The 27,426-nt window shown below is 38.0% G+C and overlaps 1 protein-coding gene across 7 annotated transcripts in view; it reads left to right on the top strand.

Annotated features, from left to right (window-relative positions):
* Positions 1-27,426, top strand: part of LOC124260854 (zinc finger CCCH domain-containing protein 10-like) — a 292,806-nt gene that overhangs the window by 151,789 nt on the left and 113,591 nt on the right. Inside the window, exon 1 of one of the 7 annotated variants that reach the window (XM_046695173.1) lies at positions 15,279-15,631. The exons of the other annotated variants lie outside the window; for them this stretch is intronic. The gene's annotated coding sequence lies outside the window, so the exon portion shown is untranslated. Of the gene's footprint in view, positions 1-15,278; positions 15,632-27,426 lie in introns of those variants that run through there. 7 annotated transcript variants of the gene reach the window in all.

Here is a 27,426-nt window from a genome sequence, read left to right as displayed (position 1 = left end):
AAAAAATGTAGTACATGGACTGAAACAGACTTATCTAAGAAATGTGGTTGTTCCTATCAATCAATCTGTGTTTAACTTAGATGAGTGTTTATTTTAGGTAATCAGATTTAGTATATTGTTTCAGGAAAGTCAATCAGGTAATGCTAGAGTCAGTAGGTATAAATAGTTATCAAGCCAGATTTTTGCAAAACAGACAGATGACTTTTTGAAAATTGATACAGAGTTAAAACATGAAAGATTAATTGACTGTCAGATCATATTTTCATGTGTAAATTTGTGATGAATGGATATATCGATACCAAGATTAATCTTGAAAGTTCCAACATTTCCAGTTAAGCATATTTAATGGTGAGCAGAATTATTGATGTTGGTCGGTTCAAGTAATGATTTTATTTCTTTCATCTGGAAGGTGAGGTGAAATTGGGTTTAACGTCGTGCTTGAGAATATTTTGCTCATACGACGACGTGCATGCGTGTGTATGTGTATGTGCGACTGCTTGTACTAGCCCAGACTTAAGCTGGTTTTATAGTGCTATCTGGAAGGAGAATTGTGCGACTGTTGAAAACTTATCAGTAAGTCTATATAGTTTGATATGAGAGGAGTGCGAGAGATAGACTATAGTACAGATAATGATTAGTGGTCTTAAAGAAGTTTTAGAATTCAACTTATTGTCTTTGATACTCTTTGTATGTCGAAACATCACAAGTATAGAAGTCTGCATCACATCAATATATTGTTGGTAGCTTTGAGATGTATTTTTGTTATATTTTGATGGGGTTTATATATCTTTTGGATTCAGAATAATGAGAGTATTCAAAGTTCCTGTCAGTTATATTGACATCCAGTCGTTTTGTGTAGACTTGAATGCTTTCCTTGGTATTTGATGAACACATTGTTTCCTGTGTTAGGTTTAATGGTGGATTGATTCTCTTCAGGACATGGAGATTTTAGGATAATATGTATATCATGCATATTTAAATGCTGAAATGTCAGTTGTTTTGAAGGACAATGGAGCTGATTTTTTTCGTTGAAGTGGTTTAGAATTCAACCCCTTTAACAAAGCATTAAGGAAACAGGTCAAGTTTAATGTATAGATTTCTAGACAATATCAGCAGAATATCAGATCTTTAGCAAATGTGTATATGAAGGCCTTTAAAAAGTGTGTATATGAAAGCCTTAAAGTGTGTATATGTGGCCTTTAGCAAGTGTATATATTACGGCCTTTAGCAAGTTTGTATATGAAGGCCTTTTAACAATTGTGTATTTGGTGGCCCTTAGCAAGTGTGTATATGAAGGCCTTTGACAAGTGTGTATATGGTGGCCTTTAGCAAGTGTGTATATGAAGGCCTTTGACAAGTGTGTATATGGTGGCCTTTAGCAAGTGTGTATATGAAGGCCTTTGACAAGTGTGTATATGGTGGCCTTTAGCAAGTGTGTATATGAAGGCCTTTGACAAGTGTGTATATGGTGGCCTTCCTGTCAACCTGTGTTAGATGCTTTCCTGTTGACATCAGTTTTCTGTTTCAGGTGAACTACAATGTTTTCCTCATTTTTTCATTATGTATGTATGTTCAAAACATGATATATTGGAAAGCTAAATTGACTATGAAATATCACTGTATCAGTATCTTGAATTTCAAAACTTTTAAGTACGTCCTCTTTTACAGGTTGTATTTTGAAAGTGGAAGTAGAAATGTATTATTGGAATCAACAGCTTCTCTTTCACATGTGTCAATGGATTGGAATAACCAAAATCTTGGATTGTTTACCAATACAAGCCATATCCAGAGGCATTCGTTTGAAGGGGAGCTGTCTGTATGTCATGTCTGCCCCGTTTATGTTGATTGGCACTAACAGCCAGCACTGCCATCATAGATAGCTCAGTAATATAGAACTGATTGCCTACAGCTGACATTATGAACATCAATAAGTGTACTGGAGATTGTGATTTTGTCTTTGGCCTTGTGTTCATTTTCTCAATCACACAAATATTTTTTGTTGAATGTTTGTTTTTCGTGACATTTTAAAGCTAATGCATGGTTATGCATAACATATTTTACGGCTTTCTAATGGTGAGTGTGTATTTGATATATCTTAATTAAGTGTTCAGTTTCAAGCAGGTAACTGTTTTTCTAGGTGTGTTTTGCCTTTTATTGTCACCAGGATCTGCTGATCATGTGTTCGAATCCCATATGTGTTATAATCCTTGGTTTATCAGAACTATATACATGTTTGTAAGTATTTTAATCATGTGGGGCTGCCTCTCTATTAAGCTGTCACGATATGTGAAGGAAGTATCGAAATGTGTGGGACAGTTCAGCATAAAACTTAACTCGCTTACACTCTTAACTGTTGACTAATGCTCAGTTTCTGAATATATATAATCTGGAGTGTAACATATAAACCCATTTAAATTTAAAAGGAGCCCGAGGGAGACGAGATTCACTAGTCTTGCTTCATTTATTTTATCTCTTTTATCTCTCTTTAGGGCTTTAGCACTGCAGGGAGGGCAAGGCTGTAGGGAAAATAATATGGTTCAGGGACTATCTTAATCTTGTGGTGTTTTCTTGCAGTAAGAGGGAATGGGTATGAGATTGAGTTAGTGAGTTGATTTTTACACCGCACTCAGCAATATTCCAGCTATATGGCAGCGGTCTATAAATAATCGAGTCTGGACCAGACAATCCAGTGATCAACAGCATGAGCATCTATTTGTGCAGTTGGGAACCGATGACATATTTCAACCAAGTCAGCAAGCCTGACCACCTGATCCCGTTAGTCGCCTCTTACGACAAGCATGGGTTACTGAAGGTTCATTCTAAACAGACCTTCACCGGTGGGTACGAGAAGGTCACATTGGCCATGTGGATGTTTTTACAGCCAAGATCTACCTTGTTGATGTGTGTTATGTTTCATGATTTATTGTTTAACGCGCCACTCTGAAATATTCCAACTGTATGGTGTTGCTTTGTAAATAATTGAGTCTTCACAGACAATCCAGTAATATGAGCACCTATCTATTCCATTATGAGATACGGTGAGTGAGTTAGTTTAGTTTTACACAGCTTCTAGCAATATCCCAACCATGTTATGGCAGAGGACACAAGATGTGGGCATCAAACATTATACCCGTGTGGGGAATCAAACCCAGACCTTCAGTGTGATGAGTGGACACTTTGACCACCAGGCTATTGGACTGCCCCTTAGGAATTGACGACATGTGTCGACCAAGTCAGCGAGCCTGACCACTAATCCCATCAGTTACCTCTATGACAAGCATGGGTTGCTGAAGATAATTCTATCTGAGATCTTCACGGATTGCTCCTGATATGTAACTAATGGCGTTGGTCATTACTCGCTCTATTAACCCACCCCACCTACTCCAGCATCAGTTGTGTTATACTGCTGGAAAATGAGTTAGATCTTAATAATGCCCTTGATACATAGATTAAGATGAGAAATCCCCTCAATCTGCAAAATCATCTGAGGAATGCTTGGAAAGGCTTGTAATGATGACACAAGTGTGAAGAGATTTCTTGTTCACTTTAAGTAGAATCATTAAAGACATGATTTTGTTGAAATCTGGAGACTTGATAATATGGTTTCAGTCCATCCATGTGAAATGTACTCGTTACCTAAAGGACATTAATAATCTATATTTCTCTGTCCACAAAGTGCCTCTTTGATGGCTGGCAGTTCGCTGTTTGGCCTGCTGAGATAATGCCACACCACACAGGGAAAGGAATCATCAAACTGTGGTCGAACTGATGTGCTGGTTATTAGAAGTGATCAGCATGTGTGGCAAAGGGATGCTTAGTCTACCAGTAACTGTCGGAACTGTTATCCATCTCCTTCAGTGTAGGCAGGCGTATGTTACCAATGTAATACGAAGGATTAGTGTGGATGTGGAATAAATGCTGTATGCCTGAGGCTACTCCACAGGATGAAGTGTAATGACTGTAGTATTCTGAATGTTGTGTGTTTGATATTATAGATGTTGTGCAAGAACTTGTATACAGCTCAAAGGGAAACAGTCTGATGGGTTTATGACCCACTGTTTCTGGAAAATATATGTTATTTAAGATTGTGTTTAGATTAGGTCGGTTAAATGACCCTGCCTGGCCTATTACAAAATCATTTAATAAGGTTTTATGTCCGATATCAAAATGTCACTGGTTGTGAGTAGCAATGAAATTTCTTCTGTGGAATATTAATAAGAATAACGTTTCAGAATATCAGTGGCGCTATGACTCAGAATAGGGCCCGGTAAGATGAGACGTGTTGTCAGAAGTCCTGACTTGCAGGCAAGTGTTCCCAGTAATAGAGGTCATGGGTACAGCTGCTGGAAGCTATGAGTGAGTGATTTGTTTTACGCCGCTTTTAGCAATATTCCAGCAATATCATGGCAGGGAACACCAGAAATTTGCTTCACACATTGTACCCATGTGGGGATCGAACCCGGGCCTTGGCATGACAAGTGAATACTTTAACCACTTGGCTACCCCACCACCTCGCTATGTCACAAGATGTGGTGTTGACTCTTCACATCACAGATGGCATCTTTGATGTTATTGTAATATGTTTGGTGTGGCTAAATATGGGTATTCTATACTAGTGAGCTGTTGTACATCAGGCAGACTGCTGTAAGTGACACATCTGTAAAACAGTTAATTATTTTGGCATGCCTTAACAATAATTCTAATATCCAGAAGAACAGATTTTCGTTCTTTTTGTCTCCCGATCAGGTTGCAAAAAGACAAGAGACAGTAATGGTTCTTTAGCTGTTATATGGAATTACACGAATGTCATCTCAGATTATTGATGTAGGTTTAGTACCATTTGATTTGTTAATTGAATGAAAGGGATTTTACACTGCCGTGCTGACAGGTCAAGCTTGGTCAGTGGCTATCATGGTTGAATGCTTAAGGGCAGATTAATTACTGATGGAGTTCTTGCACCCAGGTCAAGTGTGAAACTGGTGTGTGTGAGGGATCAGGGAAAGTGTTCCCATTACTTCACAGTTTGAGTGACTCCAAGGACAGTGGAACGATGTGTATTGAACATGGGGCTAATATACTGATGCAGTTTAACTCTAGCTCGCTAGAACAATCAGTTTGTGGAAAAGGTTAGTAGAATTGTAGACATTAGGTGCTAGAAGTATACTGATCTCCTTTAGTTTATATGTCTACAAAATAAAAACATGGAGCCTAGAACAAATTTAGCTTTCCTAGCTCTGTAGCAATCTATACTTGTTCTGGCGGAGTTGGACTCCTTTATTTATTCTATTGGATCTTGCAGAGTGAGTGAGTGTGGTTTTACGCCACTTTTAGCAAATATTCCAGCAATATCACTGCGGGGGACACCAGAAATGGGCTTCACACATTGTACTCATGTGGGGAATCGAACCCAGGTCTTCAGGCCTGACAAGTAGATGCTTTAACCATTAGGCTACCCAACTGCCGTGGATCTTGGAGAACACTAGGCGCACCATTGCTGCAGCTATATTTTTCTGAAAATTGTACCATGCTGCAATCTACATGTAATGGACTGGGCATTAAATAGGATGTTAAATACTTCCTTGTCTGAAGGGTCAGTGACTGTGAACCTCTGTCAGATGATAGAAATGTACTATCAGGTGTACCTAAATCTTCCTAAAGTGAAAGGACACAACTTTGGCATTTTAACACTAAGACAAATTCATTTGTCCTTTGCAATTTGATATACGTTCTCTGTATTTTGTGCTCGGTGATAGATGGAAGAAAAACTGGAGTGAAAATACTGATATGCTTAATATGGCATACAAATGTATATCAAGTTTCATTTTGATATATGTTCAAGGAATGTAAAAGAGTTTAACTTGGCTTTCTCAAAAATGATAGTTTGCATACCTTTTGCAATATGGTTGACAAACTGACTGTTTAATTTGGAGGTTATTACGATTTGTCCCTCCGATTAAGTGATTTCAAAATATTATTGTGAAATGTACAGTATACATATTGCCTACTTACTCTGAAACGTATTCAAGAGGAGGTTTACACATTATATGTCTGTGGAGAATCAAACCCTGCTGGTTTAGAGAAACAAGCTAACACCTGAACCACAAGGCTACGCTACCATCTGCCACATACAGATTGAGTTAGCGAGGGACACTAGGAAGGGGTTGCACTTGGTATTAACGTGATAAATGAAACTTTGGCCTTCAGAGTTACAAGCAGCCCAATCTCTTCCGCAAACATCTAGTTCCTGACCAAGTAAAGGTCTCTCTGCTGGAGTGCAGTCCTTTGTGTTTTCCGAACCAATTCTCACCAGGACTATTAGTGCTATTTGTAGTACTGGTGATGGTCTAGACCACCAGTGACAATCAGACAGCAGTAACTGAATCTTGAAAACAGATGTGTAAAGTGTACAATACTTAACAAGTAGATGTGACACTGACAAGGAAGTGGGGATGTACAGTGTTAGTTTCATACAAGACAACCTTTGATATGCTGCACCGAGAAAGAAATACATGATGTAATGCATTGCGAAAGAATCGTGTAACGTAGTGATGGATTGAGAAACGAGTGAGAGACATTGCTGTACATTGGGAAAGACATGATGTTGATGTACAGGGCTAGCTATTGATTGGATCTTTTGAATGTGTGGAGAGAGAAAACCCTATCTTGATTTGTCAAATGCTGTTAGCTAGATCTCACAAAGGTGGGACCCATCACTACACCGCCAACGCTTTATCCACCTCGGTAATAGGTGACAGCTCCAAAGCTGTTAGAAGATGTTATTTTCTAATGCACTTTCCTGCCAAGTGTTGAATTCTGAAAAAGTTCCTACGTAGAAACAACCTTCATGATAGCTGCAGCTTGGAGTTCGACAGGTCCTGCCGTATACAGGCATTAATAGAGCATATAAATGTCAGCAATATTTTGTCATTGTCTATTCAATATACTGAAGAAGTTGTGTCAGAATGAGAAGTGCACATTATTATTTAATTAGCTTCCATTAGCTGGTATCAGTTCACTGTAGCCCAGTTGGTTCATTGATGATGTTGTGACCTCTTCTTATACTTTGTTACTTAATGTGTTAACTGCTCCACAACATTTGTTCACAGCCAATGCCTTTAACTGGAAATGATGGAATTAACAGATGTGTCATTTTCGAACATAAAGGTTACCTCCATAAATAAATTATTGGAAATTGGCAACGGTTGTTGGTAAATCCATTAGACAGAATTGTCCATTATCCTCATATAAAGACCTTTACTGTTTCAGGTTTTTAGGCAGCGTATTGAATAATTTATGTTGAAGCATGAAAACATTGCAATTGTCATGCTAAGAAATGTAGGAGGTTGAAATATTTGCTTCTATAAAAATATTATCATGTATGCCCCATATGCCAAATTGACAGTATTGGCTAAGATGTTCCTTCCCACACCAACCCGTGAAAGTCCAGGTTAGAATATTGATCTTCAGTAACCCATGCTTGTCGTAAGAGGTGACTAACAGGATCATGTGGTCAGACTCACTGACTTGGTTGACACATGTCATCAGTTCCCAATTGCGCAGATCGATGGTCATGCTGTTGATCACTGGATTATCTGGTCCAGACTCGATTATTTACAGACCGCCGCCACATAGCTGGAATATTGCTGAGTGCGGCGTAAAACTAAACTCACTCACTCACTCCCACATCTGAGAGACGTGTTAGTTACTTATTATGGCACAATCTGTGAAGCCAGTTTTTTTCATGTCCCACAATCATAACGCTGTAAAACTGATGAAATTACAACATAAACACAACAGTCTTTCCCAGATAGTGAAAGTTTTTTCAGTATCCTGTTCAGCATCGACAATGCCCACATTGCCGCGCACATGTCACCAGATCCTGCTTCCTGCTTCAGTTCTTCACTCGAACTGCTTGTAATCCATCAACAAAATATTAGGTGCCATTTTTCATCTCTGATAAAACCCTGTTCCCTTTGAACCTCCATTCCACTATTGTTGGGGTGGTGGGGTAGCCTAGTGGTTAACGCGTTCACTCGTCACGCCGAAGACCTGGGTTTGATTCCTCATATGGGTACAATGTGGGAAGCCCATTTCTGGTGTCCCCCACAATGATATTGCTGGGATATTGCTAAAAGTGGAGTAAAACTAAACTCATAGTTCTATATACTCAATATGCATTCAGACAAACGTTTATTAAAGTGTAGGACTTCGCTGGGATCAACAGCCTTTTTATTGTATGTTGTTTTGCTGAAGTTTCCAACAACCTTACACTGGTCAGGGGCGGATACAGCTTTTTTAGAAAGGGGGGGTGCTCACTATTGAGAAAAGGAGGGGTGCACACCTCATTTTCACCCGAGTTTCAATGGTCATTTAACAAACTTTCAGCACAAAGGGGATGTGCGCACCCCTGCACCCCTCCTCTGGATCCGCCTATGCTGGTAATGTTCAATGGTTTTCATCCAGTTATGTCTGAACAGCTTGACCAACTACTGCTCAGTGGAACATCCTGGCATTAGCATTAACACTGTCTTTACCCTTGGCAATAGCTCCATTTACATGTTTTACTCAAACTGGTCTCCAAAACAATATTGTTTTGCACCAATTTCTATTATTTTTGGTTTCTTTCTGTGTGGATGTCAGAAGATTGTGTTTCACCTGTGTGGCTCTATCCATCATATTTCAAAACAAGATCATTATTCCTTGTGAGATTCCACAAAGAACATCAGTCCTCAATCTCGGATCTTCAAATCCAGGAAAAAAGTGCATTGTCTCCCTTATGGAATTATGATGACTTTCATGAAGAAAAATTATTTTTGTTAACTTTGAACCTTTGTGAAAGTCCCGGGGAGAGAATATGCAGTTCAAAGCTGCTCCTTCCCCCAAGACCGGGCAGAGGAGGACAAGGTGTTTCATGTGTGCCGACGGAAGTCTCCGTTTCATTCCTGTCAAAATCCACTGGAGATAAGGAATCCCTGGAATAATATTTTTTCACCATGATAGCTGTGTCTGAACGACCTGCAGGTTTGTGATGTAGCTCACGTATATTGTTTTTCCACTGCGAAATAACAGTTTGGATTATTGGGTTAAAGAAGTATAGGGGCCTTAACCCAATAATTCTGCGAGTCTATCGTTGCCATGTTAAAACACAATGCCTGTCTCTAGCCATGTATGAAAATAGTTCTTGTGTCACATTAGAAACAGCCAGGCCGTCACATACAAAGAGGCTCTCACAACCGGGAAGTGTATTCTGTTGTTGAATGTGCAGATTAGGGTTGGGTATTGGCAAAATTTTCGTATTGCAATATATTGTGAAAGTGTAACACATGGATTAAGGCAATACAATTACTGTTTCCTTTCCTTTGAAACAATGCCACTGGCCATTGTCAGGACTCTGATGTAATTGTACAAGAGGTCAATTGAAAATGTTTCCCAACTGAAGACTTTGCTCAAAATTTTGGAACTCTATTAAAAGCGTCTGCAGCAGTGTCCATCATTTTGGTTTGTTTATCTACAACGAGTGCAGGTACCAATCTTTATATTGTTGAAAAGTCACACAAATGTAATTATATGACTAATAAACATGCTAAAAACTATTAATGTACAGTAATACAAAGGAAATACAAATGTTGTTAGTATTTGTTACTACATCACAAAAATACCGATCATGGTCACGGAAATTGCCAATCGTATCGGGTGAACCGGTTCGCAAAAAGTGTGTCTCCCCCCCCAAGTGTACATAGTGTTACTATGTACTCTCATCGTTCACCATGAAAGAATGAAAGACAAGGGATCCTTGTGATAACAGTGAACTTTATGGTTTTAATGCCCTGGATTGAAATCCGGCAGAATTGTACCTCAGTGGCCCTTACATTGTTATGTTCGCCATGAAAGTGAGTGAGTGAGTTTTACAGTGCTTTTAGCAGTATTCTAGCAATGTCATGGAGAGGGACACCAGAAATGGGTTTCATACATTGTACCCGTGTGGGGAATCGAACCCGGGTCTTCGGCGTGAGCAAAGCGCTTTAACCACTAGGCCAAATGGTTTTGTAGTTGCTGTGATAAAGCTGAAATATTGCTGGTTGTGGCAATAACAACATTCTCAGTCTCTGCCATTTGCATATATTTGTCACAAAAAAATATGTTTCTCTTGCACAAGTATCCATATGTTTCAGGTATGATAATTGATGCCATTGTTCAACAATTCAAATGTGAACTGCTATAAACCGTTAACGCAGTGCTCATATATAACCTTTGTTTATTAATGTTGCCAGGCAGTTCCACTGATATGGTTTAAATGAGAGTATGTATTAGTTTACAAAAATAGATACCTGCATTATAATGAGAATATATATATAAATCTTCAAGTATATATCGTCACAGGTTTAATGCAAGGTAATACGAGGCAGAATCTCTTTCACAATGCAATGAATGCGTTGAGGTCACAATATGATGAGGAAGCTCTTTCTGAAAGATGACTTTATCGCTTTAGCAACTCCAAGGTTCAGAAATAAATTCAATTGCTATATGTTTTGAATCAAATTGTAGATCATGCTTAACTTAGCAGGAATGGTCCATTTTAAGTGAAGGCATCAAATTCATGAAAACTTAATTTCATTGATAAATGTAAAAGTGCAGGGAAGACAGTATGCTTCCAGTATGTTTTAGACTGGCCTTTGTCTCTAAGTCTCTGGGTTGAATTTAAGTTGTAGCACATTATCAAAATATGTTCTTAATTGACCTATGATAGTACACTTGTTTTCCAAACTTCCATCACTTGACAGCGTGTTTGCCTGGATAGAGGAAGGTCGAACCTCGGCTGTGACATACCTAGCCTTGCTCCAAGGCGTGTTTAGTAATTCTATCCTTTAAAGTGGCAATAGACTAATGCTTAGCCTTTGAACATATTATTTTGATTTTAACAAAAAAAACCATTTAAACTCAAAAGGAGCCCAAGACCAGAGATTCATTAGACTTGCTTCATTTAGGGCTTTCGCACTGCAGGGAGGGCTAGGCTGTAGGGAAAATAATATGGTTCAGGGACTGTGAGACAGACTTAAGGGGCAAGTGTAGAAGCGGCGGTGGAAGCCGCAGTGGCTGAGCGGTCTAGGCGTCTGACTTTGTGTGCTGGCGATTAGGTGCCTGACTCTGAGGGTGCAGGTTTGAATCCTGGATGGGACTCACCCCAACAAGAGTACTAGAATCTGTACTTTACTAAGAAAGTGTAATCCCAAATATAACATATTTTACATTTGACCACTTTCTAAAATGGCATTGTATATTTCATAGTAGTTATTACCTGAGAGTCTTTTGCAAGTCTATGTCATACCCAAAGATGTTTGGTATAAGCTGTAGCAGTATCAAGCAGCCACACACACACACAATGTACCTTGCCATAAAAATGCAATAATCTCTATCGCAACATGAAACCCCATTTTCATGTCACGTAAAAACATCCAGTGTGCTGTTTATGCTCTTGAAACATCCAAGGCAATTCTTTTTCAAGTCTAACCTGGAACAAAGTATATTTATCTAAAAGAAATTACAGTCTGCCAACCCCTCAGAATATCTCATGATTGGTCCCTTATTGGACCTCTGCCTGATGATAAGCTAATAAGGTAATTAAATTTGGTCTAGACTGACAGGATATTTACACTGTGTGGTTCATGACAGAAAGAAGTATAGGTATATTTACAAATATTTAGTAGCAGCGCTTTGGTAAGAAGTCTCTTAACCACAAGTACACCCCAGAAATATTCTGCTCCCTACGTTGGCATAAACAGCGCTACATTTGCCACCTGCCCAACATCAAACGGTATAAATGCCAAGTCACATTTTATACCCTTGTTTAATTCAAACCCGGGAACAGTGTGTTTATTCCTCGAAGTGCCATGTTCCTTTATCTCGCAGGCAGTTATATCCAGGCCAATTAACAGAGCTGTTATCACACTGAGGGAGTTCCCATGTTAAATGTTGGATAATGTATCCAGAACTTGACTTTTTGTAAATAATCTCTGGAAAATCAGGAGTATTTTTTTGGAGTTGTCTCCCCTTAAGATTATTTATTTATATCTATCTGACATAGATGTGATTAAAAATCTTCTTCAGACAAATTCATTTGGGATTTGTTGTGTGAAAATAGCAATGTTATTGATCTCTGCAAGCCACCTTATGTATGACTGTGTGTTGTATCTGGAGCTCATGCCCAGTTGGATCTGCATGCTTGTCCAGAATGGAATGAATATGTGCCAGATGTCATGTCAAAATGAATGAGTGAGTGAAATAAGTTTTGCGCCATACTCAGCAATATTCCAGCTATATGCTGGCGGTCTGTTAATAATCGAGTCTGGATCAGACAATCCAGTGATCAACAGCATGAGCATCGATCTACGCAATTGGGAACCGATGATGTGAACCAAGTCAGCGAGCCTGACCACCCGATCCCGTTAGTCGCCTCTTATGACAAGCATTGGTTACTGAAGATCAATTCTAACCCGGATCTTCACAGGTTCATCTCAAAATGTTGTGTCCATAAGAAAGATATCTGTGTACTAAGTGGAAACAAAAGTTAATGCATATCTTCCGTTTGTTAGTGCATGTAGCATGAATCATTGCCTTCAAAAATAAAAATATGCATTGATTTTTATACTTTCGTGCACTCACACAAAAATAAGCTAAAGGATATACTGTTATGATGTATTTATAGGAACTGGATATCCATTTTGTTCTTCAGTAGTTCAGTGACAAATAATAATATCTTCAGTCAAGGTTTGTTATATAAGAGTTGACAGGGTTGGAAAAGTTGAAAGGGAAAAGTTCAGATAGCAGAAGCATATTATTTACCACAGTCTGTCATACAGACCCTGAAACAAATATATCCAAGAAATATCCAAAGTCAAGGGCTCCTTTTCAATATATTATAGTTTTTTTACTATGAACTTTTCTTTCTGTAAAATATGTTCATTTCAGAGACTAGTTGTTAGTTTACCACTAAAACATCAGCTGTTATTAATTTACAGAGAATCGGTAAATCTCCCTATTTAACTTCATGGACAGATTTTAGTGATAAGGTAACATAATCATTACAGGTTTACACATAATTGGTAAATCTCACAGATTTATCAATAAATTCATGAACTGATGAAAATTTCAAGATTTTCTAAGGTTGCATTGGCATTTCTTAATGATTCTGGTACTTATTACTTCTTATTTTGCTTATTTAGTCTTTGCTCTAGACTAAGGCTTAATCTGTGAATATATGTAATTTTGATAGTAACAAACAAGCCCATTTAAATTGAAAAGGAGCCCTAGGGAGACAAGAGATTCCTGAACCTGGGGAAATCTAGACTTGCTTCGTTTAGGGCTTTAGCACTACAGGGAAGGCTAGGCTGTAGGAAAAATAATATGGTTCAGGGACTGTGAGACAGACTATCTTTGCTCTAGCAGGCTTAGGAGCAAACAGGATTATCAAAATAATTCTTTCAAATCTGTGGGCATTAAGTTAAGATCACAACAGCCAAGTCGTAGACACAAGTAAATCATCTGCCAGAATCTTGATTGGAAGTTAAGATTGACAAAATAGATATCATTTACATCAATTTTTTAAATTATATTATATTTTGTTTTCAAATTGCCCACAGTATCTGCTTCAGTACAACTGTTACATGAGCAACAAAGTTTAAATTTCAGTGTTGAGAATTTTTTATATGAAACATAATTAGGTTTTTCTTCTTTCAAAATGAATATCAGATCAGGTTGTTTGAACATAAAAATGTTACTAGTACCTTAACACAGAAGGGGAAATATGATCACTCCAATAAGCAGTCCAGTTCACTGAGCAGATTTCTTATGTCACCAGTCATCATGCTCTGACTTGTGACGATGTTGTGTATCAATATGAATTGTGATTCAGTTGACGTAAGAGAAAAGACCAATGGACAAGGGCAATCATTTAGTATATGGACATTTCAATCTTGGAATAGTGACATGGATAAGGACATGGTACTGAAGATATTGAGATGGCAGTTTACAGACGGTTTCTCTATGATGATCACCCATACGTAATTTGAATACTGAGTCGACGATACTGATACTTCATGATACTACCATGTCCGGCAGGTGTAATTAGTCTGTACGAACATGACTAAAGAAACAGTATCTCTGAAGGAAGTATATTCTGCAAAATAAAAGAGAAATGCAAAAGTAGAAAAATTAGAAATATCTGACAGAGTTTTGCTGATATTCATCCCAAATGAATACCAAATGTGGATTTCTTATGTCTGCATGCATTGGGAGTGATTAGTTTGGGTAGTGTAAAGTACAGCTAACATTACGGCAAAAGTGGAGGAAACGCAAAAATGCAATGGCCATTTTGAGGAAGCAGACCATCCAAGTACTGCCATTGCTCCAGGTCTAAATCCTACATCAAGTATACATTTGAAAACCACTTTTGGGTTTATGTACCATTAAAAAAAAGTAGTTTCATACGAATATGTCAATACTTTCTAATCTCTTAAGTACTGGTTCTATCATAGAAGAATAAATCAGCCATAATGAAATATTTAGCTTCTTCAAGATACCATAAAAATCACAGACATTTTTTTCTCCTTGTTGCTTTTGTTTTTAGCAGTGAAAGATGGGTGTATTTCATTGGTCTTCTCCCATTAATGGAGATGATTTGCCTTGTATGATTGGATAATAATGGCAATGAGCACCCGTTATGTGTTGCCAATTGATGTCATTCAATATGCATAAGTAACAGCAACAGTCCAAGATAAGGAATGATAAAGCAGCAGGCTGAAACTTGTTCCTGTTATTGTTAAAAAAAGCATAATCAGTTTCATGGCAACCTAAACTCTTGGATAAGGATAAATACTTTATTGAAGTCAGGACCAGGGAGACATGTTTCCAGTTTGTAGGATTGTGTTATGAGTATTGTGTTTTTATTGTGTTGAATTCTGTCTCAACTGAAAGAGCTTAGGGCAATTCAAAACGTGACACAAATATTCCTTTTGTCGGACATGACTCCAGCTGACTTGACTGTTGACTTTGTGATCTAAAAATGCAATTGCTTGACTGCTTTTGTGAAAAGACTGCATCCACACGAAGGCACCTGACAGTGCTTGACGACACTTACGCTATGTCCTTTGGCATTCCCTGGCACTGTATTAGTCCTCAGGTTGCTCAGGTGGTTGAGAGTCTAGCATTCAAATTGGAAGGCAGACAGACCCACGTGCTTCGGTATTGATGTGTGAAGCACGAATGAGAGTACAGCAAGGAGACAGTGGTCCGTGCCACGGAGTTTTGAGACAGCGCAAGTGAGGCGAATCGAATGATAGTCCTCAATTATTTACAAGTATCACTGAGGAGGGTGTACAGCTTTTGCTTAATTTTGTTGGTCAATAATGGATGACAGGCACAAGGTGGGGAGTGATATCTTTTAGCCGGTGAAGGCGTTGTGGGCTGCTGAGTGTATTTATACAGATGTCGATGAGAGTCTGCTGGTTCAGGCTGTGTTCGCTGGAGACGCCCGATCACATGCTTGTGTGTTATTCATCACTGATTGCTTATTCGCTCATCTTCTGGTTAAACATATTCATGGATGGATGTGCAAACAAATGGCCATTATTGTGAGGTAAGTGTTACAGTGTTGGTCATCACTTCACACAATCTGTCTAAACATTTCTCTCAGATGGTTAGTTTGGGTTTTCTATGGCTGGGGTCTTACCTGGGCAGTGAGATATGAACAGGGTATTATGTTACCGAAGTCATGATAAATCAGTGGCTGAATGTGCCAGCTGTGTTTGTGGTGAATGAGGAAATATTCTTCACTAATTAGACTGACTGACTGAGTTTGGTTTTACGCCGCTTTTAGCAATATTCCAGCAACATCACGGTGGGGGACACCAGAAATGGGCTTCACACATTGTGCCCATGTGGGGATTCGAACCCGGGTCTTCGGCGTGACGAGCCAACGCTATAACCATTAGGCTACCCCACCCCCACACTAATTAGAAAGAGAAGGGATCTGTTAAGTTCATGACTGACCTTCGTCAGGTTTGCTAATTCTTGTTCCAGAGACATGGACATGAACACATGTCAGCACACCTTGTAACTTTAACTCCCTAGATACAAGGTTGCCATGCTACACTCATGTGTTTCAGATAAGTAATCTTTAAGCTTAAACGTCACATTTTATGTGATGCTTGTTTACATATTGTAACATTTGTGATAAAATATTTACAGCTTTTGTTTAACAAAGGGATGTGTGTGATAATGTCTGTTTACTTGAAGTGGAATGTGGAATAAATCTAAATATATATAGTTAAAATAGACTGTAGCCATAAGGATGATTGTGATATCTCAAAGCAAGCTAGGCTTTGAATTCCAAGTAATTTCAGTCCATTAAACATTAGGTATTTCCATTAGGTACTCAACATTTATAGTTATTATGGTAAACTATGTTCATAACGGTAAACTATGTTTATAACGGTAAACTATTTTTATAACAGTAAACTATTTTTATAACAAACTCCTTTTTTCATCCTTGTCATTTGCTGCATATTTTAGTTTGAACGTGTCTATAATTTGAGTATATAACGTTTTATGACATTAATTTAGTGAACTGTAGTTATCTGGAACTAGGAATGCCCCAGGTTCATGAACTTCATAGTGAGTTTGGTTATATGCTGCTTTTAGCAATATTCCAGCAATATCACAGCGGGGGACACCAAAAATGGGTTTCACACATTGTACCCATGTGGGGAATCGAACCCGGGTCTTCAGCGTGATGAGCGAACTCTTTAACCATTAGGTTACCCCACCGCCCCTTAAGTACATAGGAATTCATGTAGGTGTTATGTACATTTGGATGCTGTGTGGAAACAGCCACCTATGATGCTCCTTGCTGGCCTTGAGTTGAGTGGAAGTGCGTTTGAATGTGGTAATGGACATTTAAGGTCCATTTGTGCCTGGCCCCAGTTGTGAGGGTGACATAGATTACCATTTCATTGATTCCTTATCAGAAGTCTTAGAACCAAACATATTTCTTTGATGTGTTGACAGTCACAGATATATGGGTAGTCAGGAAAAAAACATTGATATATTAGTACATTATTCAGGGGAAAAGCATTGATATATCAGTACTATATTGAGGAAAGCAACAGTCACAGATATATCAGTACTATATTGAGAAAGCAACAGTCACAGATATATCAGTACTATATTGAGGAAAGCAACAGTCACAGATATATCAGTACTATATTGAGGAAAGCAACAGTCACAGATATATCAGTACTATATTGAGGAAAGCAACAGTCACAGATATATCAGTACTATATTGAGGAAAGCAACAGTCACAGATATATCAGTACTATATTGAGGAAAGCAACAGTCACAGATATATCAGTACTGTATTAAGGGGAAAAACTCTCAAGGTTTTTATTCTACAGCTGCAGAAATTTGTAAATCTGTTGAGTAGTAATTCCTGATACATGTATTATTGAAACAGTTTTTTCACTATCTTCAAACATTTCCAGTGATTTTAATATCCTTGTGCATCGACCTTGTGATGATGGCCTCATACAATACATTTAAGTGGTGTTTTAGGTAAATTAGAAGTGAGAAAGTCCTCCTCAGTCAGAAGTATTCATCATACTTTCAGACATGTCATATCAGAGGAAACTTCTCTTCATCAGAAGTGTGCTCCTATGTACCCTTGGAGAAAGGACATTTTTTTTAATAAGTTTTTCATCACTGTGGCCCACGCTGTGTCTCTGGATGGCAAACTTCTAATGTGTTGTTAAGTCTGCAACATATGTTTAGAGGATAAAGATAAATCAATCGCCATAGAAACACATGCACAGACAGATGTATATCTCACTTGAATTGTATGCCTCATTACATTCATTTTCTGGTGGGTTCAGCATGTCTTTGCCAGAATGTGTGACCTTCACAGGTAGGACAGGATACCTGCGAATATCGACAACACTGAGGGTCACGTTTCATACTGCAAGGTCAGTATTGAGTTGAGACAGTGTGTACACTTATAGAACATTAAACTAGCAATGTTTTATGAAGGTTGTTAAAGCGAAGATATTTGTCAATAATTGTCACATACTTTGATGAGGCATCTCTTATTTCTGAGTACCTACCTTTAGCTGTTTCATTCAGAGTACCTACCTTTAACTGTATAATTCAGAGTACCTACCTTTAACTGTATAATTCAGAGTACCTACCTTTAGCTGTATAATTCAGAGTACTTACCTTTAGCTGTATAATTCAGAGTACCTACCTTTAACTGTATAATTCAGAGTACCTACCTTTAACTGTATAATTCAGAGTACCTACCTTTTACTGTATAATTCAGAGTACCTACCTTTAACTGTATAATTCAGAGTACCTACCTTTAACTGTATAATTCAGAGTACCTACCTTTAACTGTATAATTCAGAGTACCTACCTTTAACTGTATAATTCAGAGTACTTACCTTTAACTGTATAATTCAGAGTACCTACCTTTAACTGTATAATTCAGAGTGCCTACTTTAACTGTATAATTCAGAGTACCTACCTTTAACTGTATAATTCAGAGTACCTACCTTTAACTGTATAATTCAGAATACCTACATTTAACTGTATAATTCAGAGTACCTACCTTTAACTGTATAATTCAGAATACCTACCTATAACTGTATAATTCAGAGTACCTACTTTTAACTGTATAATTCAGAGTACTTACCTTTAACTGTATAATTCAGAGTACATACCTTTAACTGTATAATTCAGAGTACCTACCTTTAACTGTATAATTCAGAGTACCTACCTTTAACTGTATAATTCAGAGTACATACCTTTAACTGTATAATTCTGAGTACTTACCTTTAGCGGTATAATTCAGAGTACCTACCTTTAACTGTATAATTCTAAGTACTTACCTTTAGCTGTATAATTCAGAGTACTTACCTTTAACTGTATAATTCAGAGTACCTACCTTTAACTGTATAATTCAGAGTACCTACCTTTAACTGTATAATTCAGAGTACCTACCTTTAACTGTATAATTCAGAGTACCTACCTTTAACTGTATAATTCTGAGTACTTACCTTTAGCTGTATAATTCAGAGTACTTACCTTTAACTGTATAATTCAGAGTACCTACCTTTAGCTGTATAATTCAGAGTACCTACCTTTAACTGTATAATTCAGAGTACCTACCTTTAACTGTATAATTCAGAATACCTACCTTTAACTGTAGAATTCAGAGTACCTACCTTTAGCTGTTAAAGAACTATGGGATTAAATTATCTTCATTATGTATTCAGAGGGTCGGCAGATTCAAAGTGTATTTGTCACAATATTTATTGTTTTTCATGAAAGCCGTGGCACACACTCAGATGCGTATCTATGGTTTTCATCTGACTTCCTTCCTTCATCAACAGACTCGCTCTCCTGCAAAATACTATTCTTCCTACTTTCAATTCCGACTTCATAAATCATCCCTACTTTCCATACTGTTGTTGAAAACAGCATCCCCAGAAACTAGCCTGTAGGGGGGACCATGGCGTGCTAACCATGGGTTTAGGTCGTAGAGAACACCTCATCCCATGTAGTAATTTATTGCCTAATTATCATCTCAATTAATGTTCTGCCTAATCTAGCATACAAGGACGCTGTGAATTATTACCCTATAAATATGCATTAGCTTGTATTCTGCCCTTGGTTTCGGAGTCAGAATCTGGCATTGGTGTTGTCATGAGGAGTGATCATTATTTGAGATACGGGAGTTTAAATGTATGTGGCATTTATTTAAAAATGTTATCAAAACATTAATCATAAATTTATTATGATCAGCAGTAATGATTTTAAGAGGTTTTGAAATATAAATTGAAATACTATAGTATGTACGCTGTGATTTTGCCAGAAACAAATGCCAGAGGGACATTTTCATGTTTTTTTCATGACAGGTGCTACTTCTATATCAAGGAAGTAGTATAAACTTACGACACCTGAAAAGCTGTTGTTTCAGTGTAAGTTGATCATGACTGATGTATTTGTAATGACTTGACTGTGTGTTTGTTCTATATGAATCTGTAGACTCTTCATTTATTTATGATTGCCCTATGAAGACATTAGAAAGATTTTCATGGCTCAGCTTCCAAATTAACCAGAGACATACATAAATCATTCAGAGATAACGTAACAAATGAAAATAGAAAAATATGTTAACTATTAAAAGCTGTTCCATTATCTTAGCCACAGTAAAACCAAACCGAAGGTCTCAGCATGTTGAAACGATCCAAGACAACCACTGCCATGAAAGACTGACAGTAATCCTCAACTCCCAGTTGAGTAATGAAAGTTGATTCCTAGAAAAGGGTTGGCTACAATTCATTCTGAACATTTACTGCTTGAACAAAGACGGAATATCATAAAGAAGCAGGCTGTTGACTATAGGCACTGGCATTAACGGCTTACTGATGGTCTTTGATTGTTGCCTACAGTAGTGCTTGAAGGACGTGAATTCCCAATGGCCAATATCGGACTTCCGACTCCAGTTGTGGCCTCTATAGTTAGCGTTACGACCTGTAATGAAATACATATATAGCTCACTGCAGTTTGCTTTTCTGTTTCTATATTGGGTTTGGTTCAATCTCAGCTGTCAGATTTGATGCAATTATTGTGGTTATACCACAGTGATAAACTGGGGTTATGATTCTCGGGACATTGTTGTGGGCTGTGATGGCAGTCGCGTCTTTGATGGTTCATATTCTTTCTGTGGCCACATTTATCACATCTTAGGCCATTAATATTTGTTGTTTATGGGGATGTGCATATAATATCGCTTTAAGAGTGAGAATTTATGGGAAATCTGATCATTCGGATATATTTTCTCTTCCGATTTTATGAATTTGATGATATTTGCATGTGAGATATTCAGTCATGACTGACTGTGGCCCATAACTGTATGCCCTGATATGCCACTTTGACCCACCATATTTTAGTATTCTTGTTGCATAATAAAACATTGTAAGGTTCTCACTGCAAGTTGGTAGGTTGGAGATGGGTAACCTGGCTATAGGGGTGGCCCCAGGTACCCACACCGTTCACCCCGACCAGTGATAATAACAATTCAACTCCATGGTTACACTATGGGTGGCTGATGTTGCACATTTCTTTCTACATTCACTGAGTATACCCATGAAAATCGGCTTTGTAATTGGTCTTCAGTAACCCATGCTTGTAGTAAGAGGCGACTAACGGGATCGGGTGGTCAGACTTGCTGACTTGGTTGACACATGTCATCGTATCCCAATTGCGTAGAACAATGCTCATGTTGTTGATCACTCGTTTCTCTGGTCCAGACTTTATTCGTTACAGACTGTAGCCAATTAGCTTGAAATTGCTGAGTGCGGCGTTAATAAACAAACAAACTTTGTTCACAGTCCTGACGACTTTTATATGTTTGAGTTTGCATGGTCTGATTATTTTGTATGTGTAGCTAAATAGTTATTGCAAATACTTTGGTATAAAATTCCCAATTAGATATTTTGTTCCCAGCCATTCAGATCAACAGCAGGTACCTATTTAAGGTAATAAGGAAGTAAATATGGACTAATCCCATGTCTATCTTGACTTTAGCCTAGTCTTAACAGTTATGCTGCTAATTTGTCATCCATCCATGTTTGTAAAGATAGAAGACAAAAAATATAGGCAACCCCCTGATTATTTTCAAAGAAAGCTGAAACACAGAAACTATCAACTATTCATCAGTACAAAACCCTCACATGACAAACTTCTAAGAAAGAGCGATTTGGTGAAATTGTGTGCAATGTTTGAAGTTAGTCCCAGGGGACAAATACCAAGTGGCCATTGTCGTTATTACTCCAATGTTAAAATTTGAAGATGAGGGAGGCATGGCCTTGATGACCAAAATTATATTTTCTCCATGGGGAAGGAGGAAAGGACAGGTTAGTTTTTTTCTAATTCCTGAAAATAAGAAAGCTTACATGATGCAGACCTTCAATAAATCAATTGTACACTGCCAGTCAGGAAAGGAATGTGTTGTGGGTCTGAACAAATTGATTTCTTCTACTTTGAAGGAAGGAAATTGTCTTGAAGACTTGGGAGAAAAATATTCTGCATGGATGCCAGGCCCCCTATATGGAATATTAAATAGGAGATCCTTTAGACCACAATATTCTAACGATAACCTCAAGGGCAAAGTACACATGGACGTGCCACATCAGGGTCTTGTCGTGGTTATAGTAATGACTGTAGTATTTCATATTAGTATGCACAACCCCACACGGACCAGCTGGTGATTCTCATGGGTCCTGGTGTTTCTTAGCAGCAGCAGCTGCAAGGGCTTTGGCGGCAGATGATGATGCAGGCATGCATACATGGTCTTGGTTACAGTGAGCGAGTGAGTATGGTTTTATGCTGCTTTTAGCAATATTCCAGCAATGTCACAGAAGGGGACATCAGAAATGGGCTCCACACATCGTTCCCATGTGGGGAATCGAACCCAGGTCTTCAGCGTGATGAGTGATCGCTTGAACTACAAGGCTATCCCACCGCCCTTGTCTTGGTTAGAAATGGTCCCCAGCAACATGTGCTTGTACTGTGAGGTGTCTAGATGAGGAGGGCCAGGATATGTGACTTGCATCATTACACGTCTTCATACCTTTTTAGTGTGGATTGTTGCTCATGATATCAGTCTCTGGGTTGTATTATCCAGACTTCACTATTTACAGACCAACATCTCGAGCTGGAATATTGGTTAGTGTGGTGTGAAGCAAACAAATACACAACCCTGAACGACACAGTTTGGGCTTTGATCTGACAGGTCTGTAGATCTGGATTGGAGATTTACAGGGATATGATGACCAGTTATGTTTTTGACACAGCTGGTGACAGAAAGTCAAACCTTGAAGTCCTCACTTGCTATTTTATGATACACAGATTTGTCACCTGTCATATGGATAAACATATTTGTCACCTGTCATATGGATAAACATATTTGACACCTTTCATGTGGAAACATGGACGCAGCCATAAAATTGTGATGTACGTTTTCATGTACTATAGAACAGGATACCTTGACATGGGATCAACACAAATCAGGACAGGAGTTTTTATGTAAATATGTCCTCAAGTGATGTTTTTGTGGGGTTTATGAGAATATCACCTGTAGAGTGGAGGACGTCTGAAGTCATGTGTTGTTTACATAAACTTATGAAGGCAGAAAATTCGGACACCAGTTGTCAAGCCAGCAGATTTGGTAGAGTAGAACTTGTGTACTGGTAGAGAATGTACAAGTTGTCAGGAGAGTAGAACTTGTGTAGTGGTATAGAACGTACAAGTTGTCAGGAGAGTAGAACTTGTGTAGTGGTATAGAATGTACAAGTTGTCAGGGGAGTAGAACTTGTGTACTGGTATAGAATGTACAAGTTGTCAGGAGAGTAGAACTTGTGTACTGGTATAGAATGTACAAGTTGTCAGGAGAGTAGAACTTGTGTACTGGTATAGAATGTACAAGTTGTCAGGAGAGTAGAACTTGTGTACTGGTATAGAATGTACAAGTTGTCAGGAGAGTAGAACTTGTGTACTGGTATAGAATGTACAAGTTGTCAGGGGAGTAGAACTTGTGTACTGGTATAGAATGTACAAGTTGTCAGGGGAGTAGAACTTGTGTACTGGTATAGAACGTTCAAGTTGTCAGGGGGGACTTTAAACAGTTCAGTGTGGCATGATTAGAAATTACTCTTAGCCATTTGGTTTTGTGGTGGTAAACAAAAATAAAGATAAAAATTTTATTGCATAGCATTCCATGAAGTAACAGTGGCTATACGAGTATTCTATAAACTCCAAATATACAAACAGTTACAAAGATATAGAAATTTGTCTTTGTTGGTACAGTTATCATGTCTTGAAGTCTTGAGAAGCAAAGATTGAAACCAGGAAATGGACTGCCATTATCAATCAATCACAAATATTTTAATTGTGCAGTCTCATTAGGATTAAACCATTTACACGGATATGATTTCTATCAGTAGGAAGGAGTAATGGCAGCTTCACAGTAGGTGGTGTCTGGTGAACTGTTGACCACCATTCTAAATGAAGGATGCGTGAGCCAATCAGAACAGATTTGGCTTCATTTCTTCACCTCATTTTGGAAATCGACATTTATTTAATTGTATGACGGTGGTAATGAAATCATAGTTATATTTCTCAAGATGTTCTGACTTTGACTTCAGGTCTAATTTAATTTTGTGTTAAAAAGGGAACTAAAAACAAACTTGTGCAGACTTTTTCCATGTTTATGATGTTAACTGCCAGCACAAGATTTTCAAATATTTCCTAGTCGAATGATATGTATTTATATATTAATTATTGTAGACAAAATGTTCAAAGCATCTGTGCATTCAGTGAAGGGATTTTATTCATGTGATGCAAAGCTGACTGACTGAGTATGGTTTTATGCCGTTTTTAGCAATATTCCAGCAAGAAAGATTGGTAGGGAAAGTGTATTTTGTGAAGTAAAGAAAACGTGAACACATTGAAAGTTGCATTGGTAGGAATGTCATGATAAAATGATGCAGTGAGTGAGTTTGGTTTTGAGCAGCTTGAGCAGTATTCCAGCAATATCATGGCGGGGGCAGGGATTTACAGGACGCGAATTCCTGCATCCTATACTCATAAAAATTTACAATGAACGCAACAAAATTTATTAGCTCGTCCACAGGGACTCAGAAAAAGTCCAAATACTTTTTGTAAAAATTCCAATCAAATGACAATAAGTTATCACTGAGTTTGCTACTAGCTGGGTTATGGTACTATTTGCAATTTAATTACTGTAACAATGTGATGATCATGATACACAATACAATAACAGTATCAATAATATTATTTAAGTGTCTGGGACCCCTGAAAATTATGAGTATGAGTCCCAGGGACTCTCAAATACAGGACTCCATGTAAGTCCCTGGCAGGGACACCAGAAATAGGCGTCACATATTGTAAATATGGGGAATCGAACCCGGCTCTTTGGCGTGTTAAGTGAACGCTTTAACCTCTCGGCTACCCCGCAGCCCTAGAGGGAATATTTGGTAGAGAGGTGAGCAGGTTGAAAATCCTATAGTTAATTTACTTTGGCCTGAAGGCTAGATTTGAATATTTAATGTTATTGGACAAACTCAGCTACTGGGCTGTGTAATGCTGCTGAATATTTTTTCATTATTCCAACTAAAGCACAACCATGTAGGTTAAGAAAGTTGTCGTGAATTTATCTCATATTCTTTCAAATAGATTGATTCATTTTAGGAGGCAATAGTTGTATTATTGAAACATTTATTAATGCCATGAAGAATTCTATTCTACAATTAACTCTGTGCTTTAATGCCCATTAATCCAGCTTATCTGTAACCACCGTAACGCATTAGTATTAGAATTTATGGAATGTCTACTAACAAGATTACTGGAGAATGTATCCTCATTGCCAGCTGTAACATTAATTTACAGGTCTAATCTTAATGCTGTATTACCTATTGTTCTGAAAATCTCCATCGATGAGATATCAAAGGACCTAAAAGTAGCCTTGTTCAGTCCAGATTTACTACAGGATAAGGCAAGTATATAGTGGTTTATAGATATATCATTAAATGGTATCTTGTGGATATTATACTGTTTCTAGAAGAGAAATTGCTGTCATTGGCATTTTATCACACTGATGGCAAACTTATGGGGTAATTACATTAACTGCTGATATACTACCTATACTGACCTTGGCTTCACCTTCAAGCCTGGAGTGTTTTACAAGGACTGGTATCAAACAATCATGACAGGTCTAAGGTGTTATGATAGTACTAGAATGATTTTATGTTTAGAACTGGTAGTGACATGTTAATAAAAGAAAGGAGTTTGAGGTTGTGAAATCTCCAGTAACAAAGGGTATGTGTGTTTATCAGTGAAGTGGTATGGTGTAGTTTCACAGGTAGTGGCAGGTCATGATTTGCCATTGAGGTTCACAGGTTTCTGTTTCGTATGATCGAGGGAGATAGATTTTGACAGGTACGTCTGTGACTTATTACTGGTTTGCTCTGGAAGCGTTTCCTTGGCCTTTGCTCATGATCTAATGTAGTAATTCTCCAACTTATGGCAATCGTGTATGTTTTATTGATACCCTACAGCCATTAAGGAATCATGTAGGTTCCTTTATGAGGTAATTATTGCCTTCATGTAGAATTCAGAACCTGATGGTACTCTTTTCAAGGATTCACTGTAATAGTTATAAGATTAGGGTACTCAGTATATATTATGTAATGAAACTGCAGTTAATTACATTGACTGTGTATTTAAAGGTTGTTCATGTTTGATTATTGTAATTATGAACAATAACATTTTGATGTAAATGCCTATTTCTGCCTAGTATCAGAAAGCGATTAATGCCCAGAAAGTTTTAGTCATTTTCCAACTTGGTCACTCAGTGTGGCATTGTTTAAGGTTAGAGTGACTGACCTATATTGTGGTGCTATGTATGGTGGACTCATGCTCAACATGGTAAAGTGAGATACACAAGTGAGCGTGCGTGCGTGTGCGTGCATGTGCATGCATGTGTGTGTGAAAGTCCGTCCATGTCCGCATGTAAATGTTAGGGATTGGGACAGGGTTTGAAGCTGAGAGTTTTGTTCAAGCCACTACATTGCTTCAAATTCATAAAATAAAAAAAAAAGAGGAACAATTTAAAAAACATTCATGACTTTGTGAAAGGTCATAGTCAATGAGGTATACCATGAGCAGATTTACTTGTTTTCTGATAGCTCAGGTTGTTTTAATTGGAGATGAGATTTGACTGTTGGTATACTGCTATTGTATACTGATGTCCATATTTGGAAGCTATGACAGTACGTTGAAAACTAGTCATTGTACCAGGTCAACCAACCAAACTAGCTAGTAACACCGTAACTAGTTAGCTGTGCCTTGATCACTGACCTGGCTCAAGTGAAGTAGTTGTCTAATTGCTTCTTTCTACACCTGATTATTAATTCATGAGGGGGTTGCATTCGTAGTAAACTCATTTAGTGTTTGCTCTGTAATGTAGCTTCAGAAGGTATGGGAATAAAAAGTGCTGTGTGAAGTAACTGAAACACGGGTCTTCGCAGTGAGCAGGGGACTGGTAATCCTTTAAATATAGAAACCTGTATATGTGTGTAGTAAGTTCAGAGATTAACTAACAAGCGATAAGAAATTATTTTGTATATGTCCCAGTTGGATGAATAGTGTTAGGCCAAGCTCTTCGTTTTGTGTAGGGACAGATAACCCATGATTCTGAGCTTAAGTAGGTTATTGTGTATGTGGAGTTGACTGTTGTCCTTCTGTTGATGATGGAATGTTACCTGATTGTGACGTCAAGAACAATGGATGACGTCA

The sequence above is a fragment of the Haliotis rubra genome, unplaced genomic scaffold, assembly GCF_003918875.1.
Source record: "Haliotis rubra isolate DU_JTF1 unplaced genomic scaffold, ASM391887v1 Scf78, whole genome shotgun sequence".
Lineage (NCBI taxonomy): Eukaryota > Metazoa > Mollusca > Gastropoda > Lepetellida > Haliotidae > Haliotis > Haliotis rubra.
The sequence above is the reverse complement of the archived record's forward strand: the minus strand, read 5'-3'. Positions and strand labels throughout refer to the sequence as shown.